This window comes from Phalacrocorax carbo, chromosome 6, assembly GCF_963921805.1.
Source record: "Phalacrocorax carbo chromosome 6, bPhaCar2.1, whole genome shotgun sequence".
Lineage (NCBI taxonomy): Eukaryota > Metazoa > Chordata > Aves > Suliformes > Phalacrocoracidae > Phalacrocorax > Phalacrocorax carbo.
In genome coordinates this window covers 59,572,479-59,592,984 of record NC_087518.1, presented here as the reverse complement: position 1 = coordinate 59,592,984, position 20,506 = coordinate 59,572,479, and the positions used below count along the sequence as shown (strand labels likewise).

The window sequence follows — 20,506 nt, the reverse complement described above, 5'->3', positions numbered from 1 at the left end:
ATTGTTATTCTACCATCCAGACAACCGCACGCATCAATTATACATTCTTCTGGGTCACGAATCCATTTTCTTAGGCAACATTTTTGTCTTAATGGACGATTCTTTTTCTTCAACCTGTGAACAAAGTTGAAGGTCTCAATACTAAAAAAAATTATTACTTTTTGCTTAAGTTGTGCTGACAATTGGAAAACAGCTTCGTGAAAATCAGAAGATACGGCTTTTTGAACTATTTAGGAGTGTGTGTTTAGGCCATATATTGTCTCTTTATTACACCAAACGTATTAGGCAGTACTTTGTGTTGTAGGTGAACATTTTTTCTTTTGTTATATTGCTGCCTGGCAGCACAGCTATAATTAAATGTCCTTTGCCTTCTCTATTTTATGACACTTAGAATTCAGTCATCTTAATTGGACTTTCCTTAGCATATAAACGGCTGGCTCAGAAGCAAAACTTATTTTTCCTGTGACACAAACTCAAAGCCTACGCTATGGACTATCTCAGTGGCCTTTTCAGAGTCTTTGACTTATGTTTGCCTTTTTTTCAAATGATCATGATGACAAAAGCTTCAGATAATTCTATTTGAGGTAAGTCTAAGACAGCTCTCCAAATTAATTTTTTTTGCAGATATTATTCTCATAAACAAAGCGCTCATTATTCCATTTCCAAAGAGGTAAAGTCATTTCACTTTCCTGTTTGACAAAATTAGTTAATTACTTTGGGGAAGGTAAGGCATCACTTCTAAGGGATTCTCACACATCACGTATATCCTTAAAATATTTCTGTGGTTGAAAAGTTAAAGTGCAGGCTTTAAAACTCAAGAAAGTGAGAAAATTCTGAGTAATGCTCCTGAAACCTCCTCAGCAGGACCTGATGCCCAGGCCTCAGCTTTGCCCGGCCGCAGGAGTTCACAGTGCCCCAGCAGCAGCCAGCATCATCAGCAGGGCCTCGCCGGTCCTCCCGGGTGCTGGAGAAACACACCCAACCCAGGATCACTCACCGGAGCGCGGACAACCTGCCTCAAGGAGATTGCTTCCTGCCGTAGGATGATTACACCAGAGACGCCACCTCAACAGCCCAACACCAGGTTCAAGACCAAGTTAGCGGAACAACCCCCTGCAGCAAAACTGTTGTATTTTTGTCTTTTGCAAGCTCTAGTCTCAGCAGCCTTCCCAGCGCAGAGGCGGTTTTGCTGGCTACAAGATTGGTCTTCTCTCCTGCAGGCACTGCGACAAAATCGCGGTATGTTTAAGTGACGCAAACTGACCTACTGAAAAGGGATATCCGAGATGGTCAGTGGATCTTGTAGCTGGCTAAGTAACTCCACAACCAAGAGCACTGTGAAAACATCCATTCACTGGCAGACGCACACACCTGCCAAACTAGAAGAAATCCACAGATGACTACAGAGAACAAAAAACTCCTTTGTGTGTGTAAATGTACACACATGAACGTTCACATTCATACAAATACACATTCAAATATACACACACCACTGGGCGTGAGAAACAGAGACCTGATGGCTTTTCTCCTGCTGTTTCCTCCATCCACAGGCAGCTTTCTCGGGATGTGTTGTGGTCAGAGGGTTGTGCACACTCATCAGGGCAGGATCTGCTCTGCCTCACTTTGACCCAGCCACACCATCCTCCTACGCCCAGTCCCTGCCGCCAACATCAGGTCCAGCTGAATTGTCATGCATAAAGCAGCTCCTCCCTTTGGAGACCCATGACCCGGGGCACGGCATCATCAGGACAATGCTTTAAAAAAATATCTTCATGCTCCCTCCTTTTTTTGGGGGTGGAGGATAATTTCTGAGGTTGGCATAGCAAACCTTGTCTTTTTCAAGCCAGCGTAGCCACGGGATGCATTATCTTGACTCACTTGTCTTGTCCTGGTTCCTCCTTCCTCTGATAGGATCAGCCAAAGTACTCACATGTCTCTAAGGACATCAACGTACAGAGCTTGCGGAAGGTTTCACACCATGTTCAAACACGTACAGTTTTCAGGACAAGGCAACGTTCGGCATTCAGTGCCTGTGAACTTCAAGCGAGGGTCTTCAGGTGCTGGGGGAGACAAGAGAGGGTGGTAGGGCAGCCAATTTCAGGCACTTCATCACCACGCCATGAGGGCCACGTTAATTCTCAGTCTCCCACCCCTTCCACCCAGTCTGTGCCTTCACTCACCACTCATCAAGCGCATTTTTACAGAAAACTCTATTTTTATCCACGTGAAGACAGAGGCAGCCTTACAGGACAGGTGAAGATGGAGGGGTGGCCATAGCTCTGCACTCCTGCATTTCACCTGGTCACCAGTTTCAGGCCTTTAAAGCAGCCAGTGGGAACCATTTAGCTGAATCCTATTCAGATCTATGAGAACTGAGGGATAAATATTACTTTAACATCGAGGTTTCTGGTTGGCAGGTCGGTTTGTTTGTTTGCGGAGGCAAGGGGGTGTGTTAGGTTTAACTTTATTATAACTAAGCCTATATAAATGCAAATACTGTTTCTGTAGATATAATTTCATAAAGCAAAACTACCCACAATCTTTAGCAGTGAAATTCAAGTGGCAACTGTGACAAGCAAAGAAAAATGAATGCAGTTAACTTCAGCCATCCCTGCTCATCTGAAAGCTTGTGTCAGTTCCTAAATAAGCTTTTCATTTTCCTATTCAGTCTGCTGATCTTTGTTGATTTACAGCATGAATGAGCATGGCACGTTGCAACTTGTAGAGTATATTTTTCCTAAATAATAAAACATTTATTGCAGACCCATCAAGCCTGCTAGTAGCTTTGAATTATTATTGCAATGAAGTGCCACGTTAACAACTCATTTACATTGTTGCAGAAGACTCTGCGTTAACACTATATGTAATTTAATCCCATTCGGGAGACGGGACTCCCCCAAATATATCTAGAGCTGATGATAAGTTACAGCTTGACGCTATTTTTCTAATCAAACATTTCCCAAGATGGGGCTGCCTTCATCAAGTCCATCCCACCCCTCACTTTCCACAACATGCCAATGGCAGCCGAGCAAACCGTGTCCACGTGGTCGCCTCCTCAGCAAGCCCCGGCCTCAGGTCCTTCCCCTGGTGAAACAAGAAGGAGAAACTATGTTTAGTGGAAAGCAGCAGAGACCCTGTTGCTTTAGGAAGGAAAGCATTTGTTGGGCAGAGAGTGAGGTCAGTATTTTGGTGGCTGTTTGAGGGGTCTGACCTACAGCTTCAGCGTTGGCCAGGGGTGGGTAACAGCCCCTCAGCCGCAAGAACTACAAGCTGCCCTGCAGGAACATCACTGTTGGGGCTTGGGGTTTTTGGCAGCCGCTGTGCTTGGGAGGAGCCCCTGATTGCCGAGCAGTGCCTAACGCTGCCGCTCACCCCTGCTGCACAGTCCCAGGGGGAAGGGGAATATCATAGGAAGAGGTTTCTGCTGAAGCACTGACGTGTTTTGGGTGGCAAAATAAGAGGAATAATAATAATTTTTAACAAATGAGAAAATAAAATCCTGCAGGAAACACGTAATTCTCCAAGTACCAATCAAAAATAATCCTGTCCCTGCAAACGCTCCTAAAATTTGTACTGCAAAGCCTGTGTTAGCCGTAAATAAAAATAGATCAGCAAAACTTTCTTTCTCATACAGTGAGATGAACTATGTGGATTTTGAAATTATATATAATGCTTGAGGAGTGATCCAGAATCCAGAATGGTTTAATGGTAAGGATAACTCTGACTTCTTTTACAGAGGTGCCTGCCTGGAGCAGGGTGACTTGATTTTTAATGGGTAGAACAAACTTGTCTGGAAGCAAAAAGCATCATTTCTAAACGCAATATAAGACAATACCCAATTGATCTCCCCATTTTCTCTCTCACAAAACATGGGTTCAGGTTTACAATCCAAGCCAACGGCACTAACATACAGAGGCAAGAGGTTTCTTCTCAGTCATGCTCTTCCCGTATAGGTCCGGCAATCCACTCAGGTTTGGTGCCAACTTTAATATCACAGGTCCTCAGCTGCTTCAAAATCTCAGGGGTGAATGTTATTAAGCACTCACCACTAGATTTGTGTTTCATTAGCCAGAGACCATGGTCAGTGTAACTCTTCTTTCTAACAGGATCCCCTTGGCACGGACAATGCACTCCAAGACCCACCTTTGCATGATCATCCTGCACTTTGCAGCTACTGCCCCAAGGCTGCCGTGAGGCCAGAGGCGACGCAGCAGAGGGAAGGGGAGGGCGTCCAGCACACAAGGGCCATGCCATGATCACCTCCAGGCACGGCGGTACGGTGTCAGAGTGGGCACAAGGCACGCCGCCTCCACCACGAGCAGTAGAGCTGCCGCCACGCTGCCCTGCTGCTCTTCCATAGCTGGCTTTGTGCAAGTACTGCTAGCGCAGCCACAGCGCCGTGCCAAGACTGCTACAGTGCCCTCAAAACAGACTTATCCACCCCAAATATGAGGTGTATGGACCCCTGGGGACATGCCCATGTACACAGGATACCCTCATTATGACCAGTTTTGCATTGGGATACCCAGGTTTTGCTAAACACCCAGAAGCCAAACACAAGTTATTGCTCCTGGAGGTTTGTAAGCTTGTGATTTATTTGTATAATGCCAAAAAAATAAAGTTTCAACAATATTGTTTCTAGTTTTTAATATTTAATTCTGCAATGTATGAGAAATATGTCCTTTCCTGAATATCATTTAGTTTAAATTTTACCCAGTGAGTCCAAATTCCTCCTGGATAATCTATTTCTACCCAGTAAGTTGCAAGAGGCAAGACATTGCTAACTTCTTAAGCTCTCTCAGGTACTGTCAGTTCTCCAAATTTCGAGCAAGTCTTGCCTAACAAATGCTTTGTACCACATCATCAGGCACCTAGTCTGTTGCTGGGATTATTCTTTAATAACTTGATCTCCTCGGTCTTTTCTTAAGACATTTCAAGGTAGGTGAACTTCTTAGCATGCTAAGGTGTTAATGTCATTTTCTGAGTCCCTGCAACTGCTCATAGTAGATGGCAGAATTTTATTTCTTAACTACTAGTTTCACTTGCAAAAACATTGGGTTTTGTTGGGGTTTTTTTTCCCCCTGAAGAGAAAACATTAGTTCCCTCTGTAGTGCTCCAGGATGAATACTGATTTTATTCACTTTAAAAAGCCTCCTACTTCAGCTCCATTTCAATCTGCTTCCAGGGCCTGATTCTAAACCAGCAACACGCACGTATTCATCTGAAACTAAACAAGCCAGAGCCTCTCTCCCACCCACCAGTTGCCTCATTCTGTCCAGCGACAGGAGCCAGACGCTGCGGGCACGCACACCACTTCCAACACACACTTACCTGCTCTCCTAACAAGCACCCATGAGGGAGAACGGAGGGGCCATGAGGAAGCAGAGGCCATGCAGTAAGAACTGCCAAATCCATCCCATTAGTTAGAGAAATATTCCTGCATGCAAAATCACATCGCTGTTATTCAGCTAAAGTTGTACGGCTGAAAAATACAACCATAAAACCCCAATCCTACTAACAAATGGCATTTAATATGTTAATCTAGCATGATTTCAATGTCCCTTCCACATGAATACGCTTATTCTGCTTTATTTCAAATCAATTACCCGGTTAGAAAAACTATTTGAACGGTAAGGCACAAATAAGTGAGCATTATTGTTTGCTGGTTGACTAGATAAGGAGTTAAACATCTAGAGGTGAAGTGGAGGACAATTAATGTACTAGCCTGCTAAATTATCATACAATGCCCACTTCTCGGGGAATTAGAGCTATTATGATCTACTCCTATGAATAAATGAGAATTTCAGCTCTCAGAGGGTAACGCACCAGTTTTGGAACTAATCTTTTTATGAGATTGTGGCTTTATCAGTTATGTTTTAGAGTCAGTATAAACACTTGTGTGTCATAGGATAAGAAATTCAGACAGGCCTGTAATTCTAATTTTTGTTCTCATATTGGTTTAGCTCCCTTTTCCCATGCTTTCATTCTAGAAACCAAAGGAAAGATTACTTTGCCTTTTCAGGTCTTCTCCTTTCATAAAACATTAGCAGAAAGGTAATATCCAAAATAAAACTACAAATAGTGATTTGAGCAATACAAATTCTGCATAAATTGTTTTCCAATGCAGCTGAACACCCACTGAATCTAGTCCTGATGACACTCAGTGGTGCTGAAACACTCGAGGGTAACTCAACCGCAGCTTCAAAGACAAGGAAAGACAAAAGGACATTTCTCTTAAAATTTCACATGATCTGCCAAGGCATTTGTTTGTATGCAATTTGATATAAAAATACTGTCTCTTGGACATTTTGACCCAACTTCTTTAAATCTTTATCAACAGAAATGCTGATTTTCTCTGTAGCTGCCAAGTTTCAGAGTTTCATATTCATCTTCCCAGCAGACAGAACCAACATATATATATATATGTATGTATATATGTGTGTGTGTGAGGGTTTTAAAGCAGCCTGACCACAAAAGAAAGCTTTAGGAGACCCAAATAGTGGACCATATGTGATATCAAATGGGCAAGCCATTAGCATCAGCTGTGAACATATTGTACCAACTGGGAATGAAAATAAAACATTCAACTACCAACTGTTATAATCTGTAAATAGTCAAACCAATTCCTCTGGGTTCCAAAAATATATGAATAGGGTGCCTCACTGGGGCCCCATTGTCCTCTTCATAGGTAATGCAGCAGATTTGCTCCTGGGGAAAAGAAAGATGAAACTGTGGTTAGTGAGATCTGATATCAGAGACAGTCCTTGTATGTTAAAAGACGCCTGGGCTTTTTGAAACTATATCTGAAGATTGCACATTAAAGATAACAAAATAGAGAACTCTTTTGAAGCAACTTTCCTCTGTACAATGGGCAGCACCAAAAAAAATAATAATTCCCATTGCAAATTATGTTGAGAAACTGGCAGAATACTAGAGAATTTATAGAGGGCACCAAACTGCTGAGAATTCATTGTACAGCTGGCAAGTGCACTCCTACCTACTAGTTGCTTCACATTTAATAATGCATGTTATGAACAGATGGATAGAATGTCAATAAGGCTCTCCGTATCATCAGTGGTAATGAAATACTGGACTTTGAATGCTTAATAGCACAGAAAACAAAAAGCCTGGAGGAAATTTGTCAATGTCATGCATGCAATACTTTAGCAGTGCTTTAACACTGTTAGCGTGAGGCCATATGTTTCTTCTAACAGGATCTACTGTAGCGGGGTGCCAAAAAAAGTTTGACACTTTTTTTTTTTTTTAACTCTTACAGCATGTTAAGAGCAAATACCCTGTGAATCAGTCAAGCAGAGTAGTCAGCAGAAGTGCAATATCATTACTCTTTCTATTCCATTTCTCAATGAAAAGCAGCTAAGGGAAACTTGCTAGTAAACATTGTTCTTTAAACCTATTTTAGAAATACAGTCAAAAGTAATCTCTTTAAGATTAAAGATAGAAATAAAGGCACTGAATTGTCTGTATTAGGCAGTAAATTTCATTGTCAAGAGCTGTGGAAGATGTGAATCTGGAAAACATTGCAAGCTTAAGTAAAGCAGAAAGTGTATGTAGCAGTGTCTAGAAATTAGACACACAAAAAAGAATAAAATGAAAATACTCTTTGGCAAATTATCTTAGGCAAAGGTCAGCTCAAATATCTAGGGAAAACACTTTGGAATAGTCAAAAGGAACAGGATAGCAGACAGCTGCCATTCTGAGAGACACAGACCTGGGAATAAGCACGCCAGGCACACGATTTCCCTGTGAAAAGGACGGAGAAACGGCAGCCTGGTAGGTTGTAGCACCTACGGAGGCTACGAGGGCACCTGGAGTGGCATCTCCACCCTGCATGCTTCTCGGGAAAACTCTGCGCTCAACACTTCAGAAGGTGGCAGACAGCTGCGGCAGGTAAGCCTCTGCGAAACGCGGAGATCTCAAGTTCAGCAATACAACTGTAATCCTAAGGATTGCGTGTCAGCAGAAATCAATGCGAGTTTAACTATTGATTCCAGGAGAACATTTAGACAAGCGCTGGGTGTCTAACAGTCTGAGGAATCCTTGGGAAAGGCTCAGGTTCTTTGAGCAGAAAACCACAACTTTCTGCCTTGTGATTCACCCACAAGTGCCCAACTCCCTACCGTGCCCTCCTTCCCCACACTACCTCTCCAAACCCTTCCTGGGCTGCCCTGGTGGCACCCAGCCGTGACACCCCCAGGTGCACACTGTGCTTGCCAGCCAGGACACCCAAAAGCGCCCCAGCCGATTTCAAAGCCACCACGCGGGGCAATTGTGGGATGATGGTATCTTTGGGACCTCCCACCACTGCTAGACTCGGCCATGAAAATGTTCATTGTGTTCAAAGTAGAGAAGGTTGAGTGACAGACAGACAGCACTTCCTTAGTAAACCAAGCCAGAAATGACAGTCAAATGCCACGTAAGCCATTTCAGTTTCTTTCCCTTTTCTGCAAGCCAGGACTAACACTCACCACTAGTAACAACAATAGAACTTGCATTGAGAAGAAAGCAAATTTTTCCAGTTGCCTGCAATTGTCTGCATAGCACCGATGTCCACCAGCTCGCAGCAGGAGACCGCTGCTGCTTCCCTCCTGCAGCAGGGGAAGGACGCGCAGAGAAGCAGAGCCTGTGTCTCAGTGCCAGGAACGCACCGGCTTGCCTGCACTAGGAGCTGGCATGGCTGGGCTGCCTTCTGCAACCCTGAACTATGCAAACACTGGCAGGTCCATGCTAGTAAGTCCACCTGAGAACTTGTTACAGCTCTCTGTATTTACCTGCATGGACATATTTTAGCTTCTCCTAAATAAGGAGCTGAAATCCCACCCAGGACTTCCAAACCAGACCTCGGACTAGAGTAGAGCATCACCCTCCTACTCTTACCTTCTGTTTCCCTGGAAATATCCTGAGCCCTGACCACAGCAGTTGCACTTAACAAGAATGAAGTTAATTTTGTGTGAGCTGCAGAAGCACAAAGCCTAAGAAGGATGCAGGCTTTCTGTGGAGCTGAGCACCAAGAGGTGCGAATTAAGAACCAAGTCGCAGCCAGGGGTCTTCATTCTCAAAGGCCAGAAGAGCTGTGCATTGAGAAGCCAAAAAAGCAAAGGGATCTTTCTCAAACCACTGATGAAAATATTCTCCTTACCAGATTTCTCTTAGCTAGAATCTCCTGTTTGTTGGACCATGAGAAAAAGGACCTGCAGAAAATGCTGTGGTGAACATCTGACTGTAGTAGGGTTTGATAGGAAATGTAGTTCTCAACCTAGAAGGTGTTAGGTGGCTTTTTCAAAACCAACAAGATATTGATAAACTGAAGAAAGTTTCAAGAACAACTTCTTAAGGGAAAAATATAATAATCTATAAATATCTGAAGTGTGTAAACCCATCAAGGGAAAGGGATATAACTAGAAATAATGGAAAGAAAAAGCTTAAGCTCAATAGAGCATCGGGAAAATCTTCCTGACAGCGGAGATGTATTACCTTGTGAAATAGTCTCCCAAGGAGACATATGGAAGCTTTCACTTGGGATTTTAAAAACTAAAGTTGACATAACACTAAAAAATGTTCTCTATGAAATAATCCTACATTGGCAGAAAAATGGACTGAATGATCTATTATGTCTTTTCAGTTTCTAAGTTTCTTCAGCCTTTGATGCTCTGGGAACACATCCTGAACAGCCAAAGGTTATCAGAAGGGAGCTTCTTCAATTAATATGATGAACAACAAGATTACAAAGGTCATCATGGTGAAAGCCTATTACAAAGCATCTCTTTAAATGCTGAAAAGCAGATGCTTTTCAGACAATGGTCATTTTTCCCAAGACCTGCCAAACATGGCCTCGATCCACCAGTTTTCAAGTACCTGCGTAATTTTAAGCATGTTCATGTTTCCCATTTAAAGACAATCCAAACCTGTGGTCTGAAATAAACTTATAAGAAAAGAGCTTCCCGAGAGTCTCTGAAAATTTCCACACTCTCAACACAAACCTGGCAAATGTCATGTATAATCAAATTTAACCAACAATAATGTTTGCTACACGTGTATTAGCACCTGTCAAGTCTCCACTGACAAGGACAGGCTACGTTAGTTCAGAGCTACTATTTTGATCACTGGTCGAAACCACACATCTTCCTGCACTAATTCTTATTTAGTTTAACCCACCTGACACTGCGAACAGTGTTAATGAATATTACAGTCTGTCATATTGACTTGTACGCAATAAAAAAAAGGCGCCGAACTTACTTTGGGAAGTATACTCAATTATGTTCTGCACGTCCATCTTGAAATCATCCTGTCTTATTCATACGTTTCTGTCACTACCAATATTAATATTTAGCACACAGTGCATTTCATTCACTGCTCCAGATCATTGATGGATGGTTAAATATTCGGGCCATGCTAATAATTGGTTTGCTGGGTCAGCAGCTGAGAATGAAAATAATAAACAAAAAGCGATCAGTAAATACTACCTACAATAATTTTTTTTTCAACTTTTTCTTGCTAAAACAAAACTGCGGGACCATTTCATTTTGGAACAAGAAGAGTTGTTTCTCTTTTTCGTTTGGTGACTGCTGAAGGGCTGCTCCAACAGCAACAGACACAAAAGCTACGGTAAGAGCCTCTCTCAACCCAGCAGCCTGAGCCCCCTCGGCAGGGTTTGCCTTTTGTGCAGCAGCAAGGCGTTAAGGAAGGCTGGACGAGCCCGCACCGCTCGCTGCAGCCGCTGTCCTGCGCGGGAGGGGACATTCCCACTGCGGCGAAGCTGCCAGCACGCAGCCCGACGCTGCCCGGCAGTGCCGGCGGAGGGCACAGACCTCGTGCCATGCAGATGTGCTGTATCAGCCCGTCGCCATCGCCACGCTGGCATCTCTACGGGCACGGCCCCTGAGCGGACAGTACTCGCACCTGCCGCACAACCCGCGAGCGAATGGAAAGCCAGGGCTTTGCTCCCCTTATGAAAATACCTGAGGAACTCAGCAAGAAGAAGTCAACGGCGATGAACAGGCGTTACTCCGAGCACTTGGAGACTGCATTAGTAAACGTTAGCCCATCAAAAGCTTTAAGGAATCCTATTAATCCTACAGCAGAAATACAACTTCTTATTCAATACTTTGACACCAATAAGTTGTAAATGACTTCCTCTAGGAACATCACCGAGGGTAAATCAGGGCTGCCTTTAGAAGGGTATCTCCATTCACATGCTTTAACTAACAGCAGGCTATTTGTGTATTCCCAAGAAACTCAGCCTGTACACCCAGGGACCATACAATATATAACGTAAGAATGAAAATATCAAATATCTAGTTGCCCAGAAGTTACAATTGTGAAGACTAACTCTAGAGCACAGGTTCCCCTCACTCCCTTTAGCCATCTTTTAAACCCTCCACCCACTGCCACCGGGGTTTTATCCCGAAATCACTCTCGTTTGGTAGCAACAAAACATCAGCGCGCTGAGGCGGCGCCGCTCTGCCCTGTCAGTCACAGGCGTTTCTTGTAAGCAGCCAGAGTGGGGAAGAGGAGGAAGAGGAGAAGTATTTTCTCATGGGCCGGTCTCCCACCCATCCCGCTGCCCCTTGGGCCGCCGGGTACCCCACCACCCCACAGGAACCTCTGCTCACCTTCCTCCCCCTGCCTGGCCCCTTCCCACCCTCCTCTCCTCCTCCCCAGGCCCCCCCTTTATTTTTATAAGACTTTTCATAGGGTTTGGGGTTGGTTTTTTTTGTCTGAGTTTTACAGCTGGCACATCATCCCCTGCTGCACTAAATCAACACTTGTGAAAGCAGCAGCCTTCGAGTGACTGACTAGAGCCACTGCTCGCAGAATTGTCAATTTGGTACAGCAGGGGATGGGGTCGCAGCTGCAGAAGGAGAAGAGAGGCCCTATTTTATGCTTTAAAATGGTAAAAAATGTCAGAGGGGAGGGATATCTATACAAAATATAAAAAGGGTGTAGAACAAAGAAAAGGAAGAAGAGGAAGAGGGGAAAAGGGGTTGGAAAGAAGGAAGAAAGGGGAAAATGAGGCTGTACAATGGAACAAAATCGCTAGCGAAAAAGAAACAGGATTTTTGTAAGTAGGCACTTTCAAGTTAAAAACGGGTCATGTGCGTATCATAAAATACAAACCTGCTAGTAGTATCCTTCTGCTGGGAGGGGGGGAAGTCTGCCTCATTAAACTTAAATTATTGTCTTAACTATGTCTGTGATAGGTTGGGATGTGCTTCTAAGCACAAATGCTGCGCATGAAAAGGAAATTATTTCACAGAGGGCTTGCATTTAAGAGGAGCTTTCCAAGTGGCAGACGAAGAGTCCTGGATTCAGAAATTTGAATCAGCAAAAGTGAACAGAAATTCTGAAGTACGCTTGGACGCCCCCAAACCCAGCAGTGTTTAAGAGGTCCCCATTTGAAAGTAGGTAGCTATTGTTTTGAAAGTTAAAAGGAAAATAAACCAACAGAAAGTAGACCCAAAAGACGAAATCACAAAAACCCCCTTGTTTTTCGCATGGCATAAATATGTAAATTCATCTAATGCATATTTCAAATACTATTAGCTTTAATGTTTTGCTGTAAAAGATGCCTTTTGTTTCTTCTAATCTTTTTGCTGGGAGCTGCTGTTTCACTTACTCCCTATTAATTTTCCAAAGCGTACTTGCAGTAAGGGAGAATGAATGGCCTATATAGCTCTAACACACATTCATACAGACAACGTACTGCTGAAAAAAAATTCAAAGTACACCATTTATTTATCGAATTCCACAGAAAGTGAAAAAACACCTCCCCTGAACCGCCGTTATGCTTTGGCGGCGGCAGCGCTGGCAGCCCGTGGCGTCCCAGGTGAAGCAGAGGCAGGTTTCCTGCCCTCCTGCAGAAACGGCCTCCCTCACGTTTCTCCCCAGCCTTCTCAGCTGCCGGCCATGTGCAGAATTTTTTCCACCCATAAATTTCAGTGAAAATACAGGAAGCTGCTGCCAGGTCAGCTCTCGGCACAGAGAAGGCCTGCGAGAGCAGCGGTTTATGGAGAACCATGAACAGTTTGGCTTAGTTGAAGCCCTGCACTTAGGAATCCACCCTATCCCCTTTTAAGCCAAGACCAAAGCTCTCACTGTGACATATGGGATATTTCAGTAGGATTTCAGAAATATAAGTCTTCAAAATTTGCTCTCTATGTTAAACATGCCAAAGCAACCTCATTTTCTGTCTCCCCTGCTTCTCCTTACCAATGTCACTAATCCAGGTGTTAGTCGGAAATAATAACAAAATTCAATAAACAAGAACTAAAAGTGAGAAGCCAAATAAGAAGCCTCTGAAAGGATAACATTCAGACTAGATACTCCCTAACAAGACAATTCAGATGTGCATCACTGTTGAAGAAACCAGGCAAGCCAGCCTTGTGTGCTTTACAGAAAAGTTTCAACAATTTCTCTTCAGAACATTGACTCATCAATTCACCCGGCCCAATATTTAACCCGCTTTGATAACAGCAGGACTTGGCTTATAGGTCTCACAGTCTCTGCTTGAGATGCAGATTGTACATACGCACAGGGCTGCAATCCCTCCTTGCATTTAATTTTTCAGCAGGGCATGTCTCGGCTGTCCTGCTGCCCATTACCTGCTCTGCCAGGGTGAATACCTAAGTGCCTTTCTCCATCCTCTGAGCTCCTGGTCCCTAAACTGACAGAAAATGATGGATTTTTGCCTGGCCAGAGCCAGGGGAGCCTGGCCGGCAGGTGATGCCAGGCACAGCTATCTCCGACGAGCCCGCCTCCAACAAGCGGCTCCTGCAGGACTGGCCTGGGTGCGCCCTGCAGCACGTACCTGCGTACTGCAAGGCACACCTGGCTGTACCAGCAGATGGGCAGCAAGCCCCCGTGCTCCCCAGGAGAAGTTAAACACAGCTGTGTGGCCTTGAGAGACCGCAATGCCTGGCCCCTGTTCAGGATCCCAGTATTTACAATACCTGTGGCTGCAGCGGTTTCCCTGGGTGCTCCTCCAGCCCGTCACACCAAGCTGGTGGCATTGAACCAGCTGAAATTCTTCAGACTTGTTGTGAGGATTTCAAGTTATCTCCACATCACCAGCAATGGACGTGGCGGGGCCCAGGTCGCTGAAGGTGCACGCTTTGGGGCTCAGAGGGGAGCGGGGCTGAGGCTCCCCTGGCTCTCCCAACCCGAGACACTGCGTGACCCGGGTGCATCTGGATGCAACAGCCCAAAGGGGCCCTTCCTCAAGATTATGCTCCGAAATTTCAGGGCTTATTTTCTTTGTCTGTGCATTGTATGATTCAACGCACACCCTACTGTAGTACTTCTCTCCCTCTGTTCTGACCTTATCCAGCCCCTGCACTATTCATAATGTGATCTTTCAGCATACTCCATCAAAAGGCAGATAGAGAAAAAGACACAGATTCTGCCCTGAGGAAAAATCTGGCATGGATACACGTAAAGACCAAAGAGAGAGTATGATGTCTGCATCTGGTTTAGGAATATAACATCAGTCATTTTTCAAAGACTTTTCGGAAGGAGCATATTGGCAGGACAGATTTTAAATGTAGTCTCAAAACTCAAACATTTTACCACAAGAATTCAGTACTCCCTGTATGTCCACTTCAGTTTTCAGAGTAAATTGTACTGCCTTTAGCTCCCATCACTACCCTGTTGCCCAATAAAGACTTGTCAGTCTTTACTGATACGATGATTCCATGCTTCATGTTCATAAAAAGTCCTGAAAGGATATAAATATTTTCTTCCTCTTTTGTTAGAACACAAATATAGAAAAAGGCCACAAAAACCCAACCTCCGATTACATCAATATTGAAGTCAATATTCAACAATGTGTACCAGCTTAGCTATGTGGCCTTGTCTCTCTCTAGTGGTTAGACTAGCAATAATACAAATAGCAGGTCAATTGTTTAATAAGGAACTTCTTTGTTCACTTGATAGAGCTGTTGGGTGCTAAAGAAGCCATATTTAGGTTCTAGCAAGATTAATATTATATCATCCCCCCATATTACATCAACATACTGATTTAACAGTCTAATTGTATAGCATTCTTCAGGCTTGTTCTAACCACATTAAAAAAGAAAAAAATCCCCCAGATCAAGCACAATTTTTAAGTTTGTTTCAGGCTTAGCCTATATAAAATATAATATATCCCGAAACAGGAGGAAAAGATGGACCCCACGCATTTTAGGCAGTTTATTAATTCAAATACATCTTCTCTAATCCTAGTTCTTGCAGCAACCCTAATGTAATTGAAAAATTCTCTATGAACAAATTTAAAAGCACCAGACTGACATTAAGCAAATTAATCATTATCAAATTGATCTGTGCCCCTTTCATTCACCTTCCTCAGTTGGTCAGTATTCACTTAGCTCATGGTGTAAATCAAATTACAGGAATGTCTCAGACCATCTTCAGAAGGTATTTGCACAGCACGAACAATGTGGCTCCCAAAGACAAAGCCCTTCTCCGTTGTTCTTTACATAAATCACCTATTCAATGTAAACACATGTAGACCATAAAGCCCCACTTCTTTAAAACGGACTTATTTTTTAACTGTCGCTAGTTTTTTCTCCAGTTTACATGTTTTTCTTCCCTTAAACCGGTGGCTAAATACTACTGCCTGTCTAGCAGCAAAGGTCAGCTCAACAATTCCTGATCTCTGAAGGCTGAAGTTTTGCTCTGGTAGCATGTCACTCTGCATTAAACGCTGATAGATAAGAGACTTTTCATAATGCTCAGAGATGAACCATGGTTAAACAAGGCCTCAAACACTTCAGTAATCCCTGCTTTGAATGGGATGCAGTAACAACTGCGACGGCACTCGGCTCTGTCAAAAGGCCTGGTGTTGGTAATTGTGCTCTGCTTGTTCCCTTATTTACGTTGGTGGCAAACATCAGTTTCACTTATCGTGGCAAGTGACAGATGCTAGTCATGGTGTTTATGCAACACAGATACCATACCGGTGGGCACAGCATAAAAGAATCCACGGAGAGCGGGAAAACACATTCTGGCTTTGAGCGATATCGGTGTGCCTTGCTAGCAGAATAGATCAAGATAAGAAAATATGGCTGAGCTAATAATACGCTGCCTGACAGCGGTTACCGCAGTTGCTAATGCTGCCATGGCTGAACTTCTGGCCTGCCTTCTACAAGTCTTCATTCCCACAGGCTTACACCTCAGATAGAAAACCCGCAGCCAGTAGCCAAAAATTTCCTCCCACAAGAACATGTTCTTCTGTTAAAAAACTAATCACATATACTCAAAAAGATTTCATAAATCTGAATGATTGTCTCACTAGATGAATTCCAAGGACTTTGAAGCAATTAATATCTTAAAAATCTGAATTCAGAGTCTTTAAATACTCAAATAAGCAGGTACTACCAAAAAAAAAATTAAGAAATAACCATCCTTTACATATTTATCCATGATATCAATTCCAAAATAGCCCCAAATGACAAATATATAGCCAGGTGTACACTTGGTGTTACAGGACTACCACAGTATATGGCCCCCTCTTTGGGATTTAACTTGTGAGGGTCACACTATACGGGGTGGCAGCAAGAGTTTGGAGGACACCTGAGCGCCAGGTTTGGTGGCAGAAGATTTCAGCAAAGGGCCACATGAAGCCTTGCCCATCCCGCAGCCGCCTCCTGCCCCGCTCTCCTGCCAGCGGCACCACTCACCGCTCCCAGACCCATCCACACAGCTGGTCCCCAGGTTGCTCTACAGAGGAGATCAGCGTCTGCTCTGCCTTTTAACCAAAACCACCTCCTGCTCCTCACCAGTCCGAATCCACAGTAGGGCACAGCCAGCTGCAATGGTCTCAGATGCAGCACCGTCCCATAAACAGTTCTGGGTTATTCCTAAAATGCTCTCAAACACAAAGAGGGGGAAAAACCATTAATATCAATTAATTCTCAGCAAAATGACAATTGTGAAAGTGGAGCAAATATTTATTTTCTAACAAATGTGTTGTTATGGAAACAGCTGCAAGACGCTGTCTGCTCCGACGCGCTGCGCCAAGGCTCGGGCGCCGCGAGACACCCGGCGCTTTGGCGGCGCGGCCCCGCAGCGGTGGGCTCGAGCCGGGCAGCCGCCGCCACCCAGCAAGAGCGGCACCCAAGAGCAGGTCTGCATGCGCTGAAACAGGTTGTCGGCAAAGCGAATGGGGAAAACCAGCACTCACTCCCAGAGAGCCAGAGCAATTCTGACCTACTTTGTTTGTAAGTAGCAAGTTATCTCATTAATTTGCTCAAAATAGCAGATCGTTCTGTATGAAGAGATGAAAAACAAAATCCATCACTTCCACTGAGGGGAGAAACGCTCAAAACGAGACAATTCAGTGCTTGTCACTGCAGCTGTATTTTCTTCTCCTAGCTAATAAACATACGACCAGTAGATGTTTAGTTACACATGCATGCGGTGACAGCAACTGAAGCTGGCGTCGCTCTGCGAGCGGCGCGTGGGGGAGGCTGGTGCCTGCAGAGACCCCCAGCCCGCGTTGCAGCCACCGAAGCTGAGCGCTCCTCACCCCACACATGGCCACGGGAGCCTCCCTCAGCCGAGGGCTGAACAGCAATATTTGGTGACTTCTAGAAGGGCTGTTTTCCAGGTTTTGGTAACTAACCAGTCTACAAGCGTTTCCTCTCTCAAAGCTTATTTGTCCTTCTAAAACTTAAACAGACGTGGTAAAAAGCAAGCAAGAAAATCCAATAAGTTCTAACCATATAACTTTCTCATTTTGCTCACAGCAAATCATTCCTTGATCTTTTCCGTATGACAAAAAAAAAAAATCGGTTTGCCTTTCCAAATGCACTTAGTTTTGTTTTCAGGTTTCTATCATTACTGTATCCATACACTAAATTAGACACACCGCGCATACATACATGAGCGTGTTCAGACGGAGTAGTGGGAGAATTCCTTTTTTTTAAAAAAAAAAAATCAATATTTCATTCCAATTATTAAAGAAACCAAATCTTCAAACATTGGAGTACAATGTAGCTTCCCTAGAGAATAGATATTTGGTTTTCTGACCAGCAGTAACAGTTCGTAATTGAACAGCTGCAGAAGAGAGAGGAAACAAACATACCAACAAATTAGTTTTCAAACCTACGTTCAGAGGAAATTTTCTACTTTATTGTGCTTTTGATCACAAGATGATAAACAGAGTTCCTCACTTACTTCTGTGATCTTCTACAAAACAGATTAGAATGGGCCATAGAAGTTTAATCTATTATATTGTATAATCCCTCGCTCATAGGAGCAAATTAAGAACATAATCCAAGTATTTGAGGAACTGAAGTCTATCCATAACTGTTAGGAGTGTTAGAGCCCATGTATTAATTCATTTGTTAAACAGGTACAAACCTTCTTGAAAAACTCCTATTGTGTTCTGTTTAAAGAACAGTACCAGTACCTTTTTTCTTTTTTTTTTTTTTTTTTTTTTTTTTTAAGTGCCTTGGTCATTATTAATATTATAAACAAGGTATCAGTCAAAGGACAAGGCAAAATTTTAATATACCTATTTTAAAAGAAGAAACCCTATTTGTATATTTTCAGAGAGAATGGAGGGATAGATCATAAAATATGAATTTAATTTATATATGCGTACGTGCATCTATGTATTATACGTATAGCCTACTGCTGAAGTCATAAATGTTTTAATGCATCGCCTGTGTTTGTTCATTTCACATTTTCAGGAAGGAAGAAAAAGAAGGTTCTTTACTGCAGTACAAAGAAAGATGTTCTAATACCAAAAGATCCAATTAAAATAATAGGGCCATTTATTTCAGTAGGATTTCACACGTACAAGAGAAATGCTAACCCTTGGGAGAATGTTCTCAGCTCATTTAACAATATATGTTTCCTCCGATATGAAAACTTTAGCTTTTGCATTATAACATCATTGCTAACAAGGCACACGTATATATCTCGTAAGTAGACGGAGACGCGAATGTGGGAAGAATGATAATAGTTCTTTATCCATAATGCACTCATCTCAGGATATACGTGCATCTCTTTTGTACTCACGCTGGGTAGCTTTTTTCCTCTCCACACATTTAATAAACACACTCAAGAAAGGCTCTGTACTCTGAAAGACAATAAAAAGATTAGTAAAGAACTAAGGGAGACAAGTCAAGGAAAAAAAAAAAACCTATGAAGGGAAATAAAAAGGAAGAATTTGTATGCCAGACCCCTGACTACCAAAAGATTTCAAAGGGGAGCTGGCATTCAGCTTTTTTCCAGCAGCCAAAACACCCCGCTCTGCTGCCAGAGCGAGGTGCAGCCGGGGCCGCGCGCGGGGGCCCGGGGCCGCGAGCAGCAGCGGGGAGGTGGGCAGGGCTGCGCGGCTGCCAGCAGGCCCCCGGCCTCCGTCACCACCGAGGCATGGTACCGCACCGGGAATCTGCCGCTCAGGAGGTGCTGGCCTCGTGGTGGCCGTCTAAAATCATTGCCTCCTTCAAAGCGTACTTCACATTTTTGAGAAGCTGAAAAAAATTTCTAGTCGCAGATGAGCTTTTCGGGGGACGACTGGTTTTATGGGCCAGTTAAAGATATTTGGGACTGGGATCTGATGTCAGTGAACAATTCCTAGCAACTGGGCATTTTAACGTTACAATTAACTCATATTATAAATTTTCCTGTTTATAACAGCATATAATTGTCCCCATTTGTAACACAAGGTTCAAAATCGACCAGTCAAGCCGTTAATGAGGGAAGATTTATTTTTGTAAATCACTTTCCACTGACTGTCAGCACACAAATATTTCTACCTAACCATGAGGACAAATGTAACGCTAAGATTTGAAAGAGCGAATCCCTAAATGAATTAAGGCAATAATCTCAAATTACAGAAACAGTCCTAGAGTCAAAATGTCAAAATTATGTCCATCCAGTGGATGGAAACATGACTGATGTGATTAGGCATTTCATAAAGCATGCATAAGGGATAGACCCCTAGGAAAAAGTTGGTCTCTGAATCCTTTTTTGCTGCAATACAGTACTTTTAAGCCCAGAACTAAAACTTACACACGCCTTGTATATTTGATTGACTCCATAAGGGTTTCATCTAAATTCAAAATATAACTGTGTTTAGATATATTTGAACATTTTATTGCATTTAGTTATGAGATATGAATTTTTCCTGAGAGAACCTGGGGCACACAACATTGCCAAATCATTCCAAACAAGTTAATTCTGAAATGGGCTTGAATCAATAACACAAAAGAGGCAGTAAAGCCAATTTTTACGGTAGTCACGGTTGCATAAAATAATATCAAGACAGTCAGATTGAAAGCTCCCTGCATCACAAATATAATTTGCAAGCAACTCTAAGCACAAAGAGGAAACAGATAGATAGGTGGAAGATATAGATAAAAACAAACGATAGATACATAGGACAAAAGGAGCTGGTGGTAAAGAAAGAATGCAGAGTAATTGCCATCCAATACAGTGTGAAAAAAACGAACAAGTACACCATGTAAGTAATTCAAGG

General features: G+C 43.2%; 2 long non-coding RNA genes across 2 annotated transcripts in view; both read right to left on the bottom strand.

Annotated features, from left to right (window-relative positions):
* Nucleotides 1–2,131, bottom strand: part of LOC135313981 (uncharacterized) — a 36,613-nt gene extending 34,482 nt beyond the window's left edge. The window contains exons 1-2 of the long non-coding RNA XR_010373498.1: nt 1,514–2,131; nt 1,265–1,379 (exon numbers count right to left, since the gene is read on the bottom strand). This is a non-coding gene — a long non-coding RNA (uncharacterized LOC135313981). The remainder of the gene's footprint in view (nt 1–1,264; nt 1,380–1,513) is intronic.
* Nucleotides 2,132–2,845: 714 nt separating this feature from the next.
* On the bottom strand, nt 2,846–10,431 carry LOC135314110 (uncharacterized). The gene is made up of 4 exons (XR_010373584.1): nt 10,255–10,431; nt 6,592–6,708; nt 5,332–5,437; nt 2,846–3,084 (listed from the first exon to the last, which is right to left on the bottom strand). It is a non-coding gene; the product is annotated as an uncharacterized LOC135314110 (long non-coding RNA).
* Between the last annotated feature and the right edge of the window lie 10,075 nt (nt 10,432–20,506).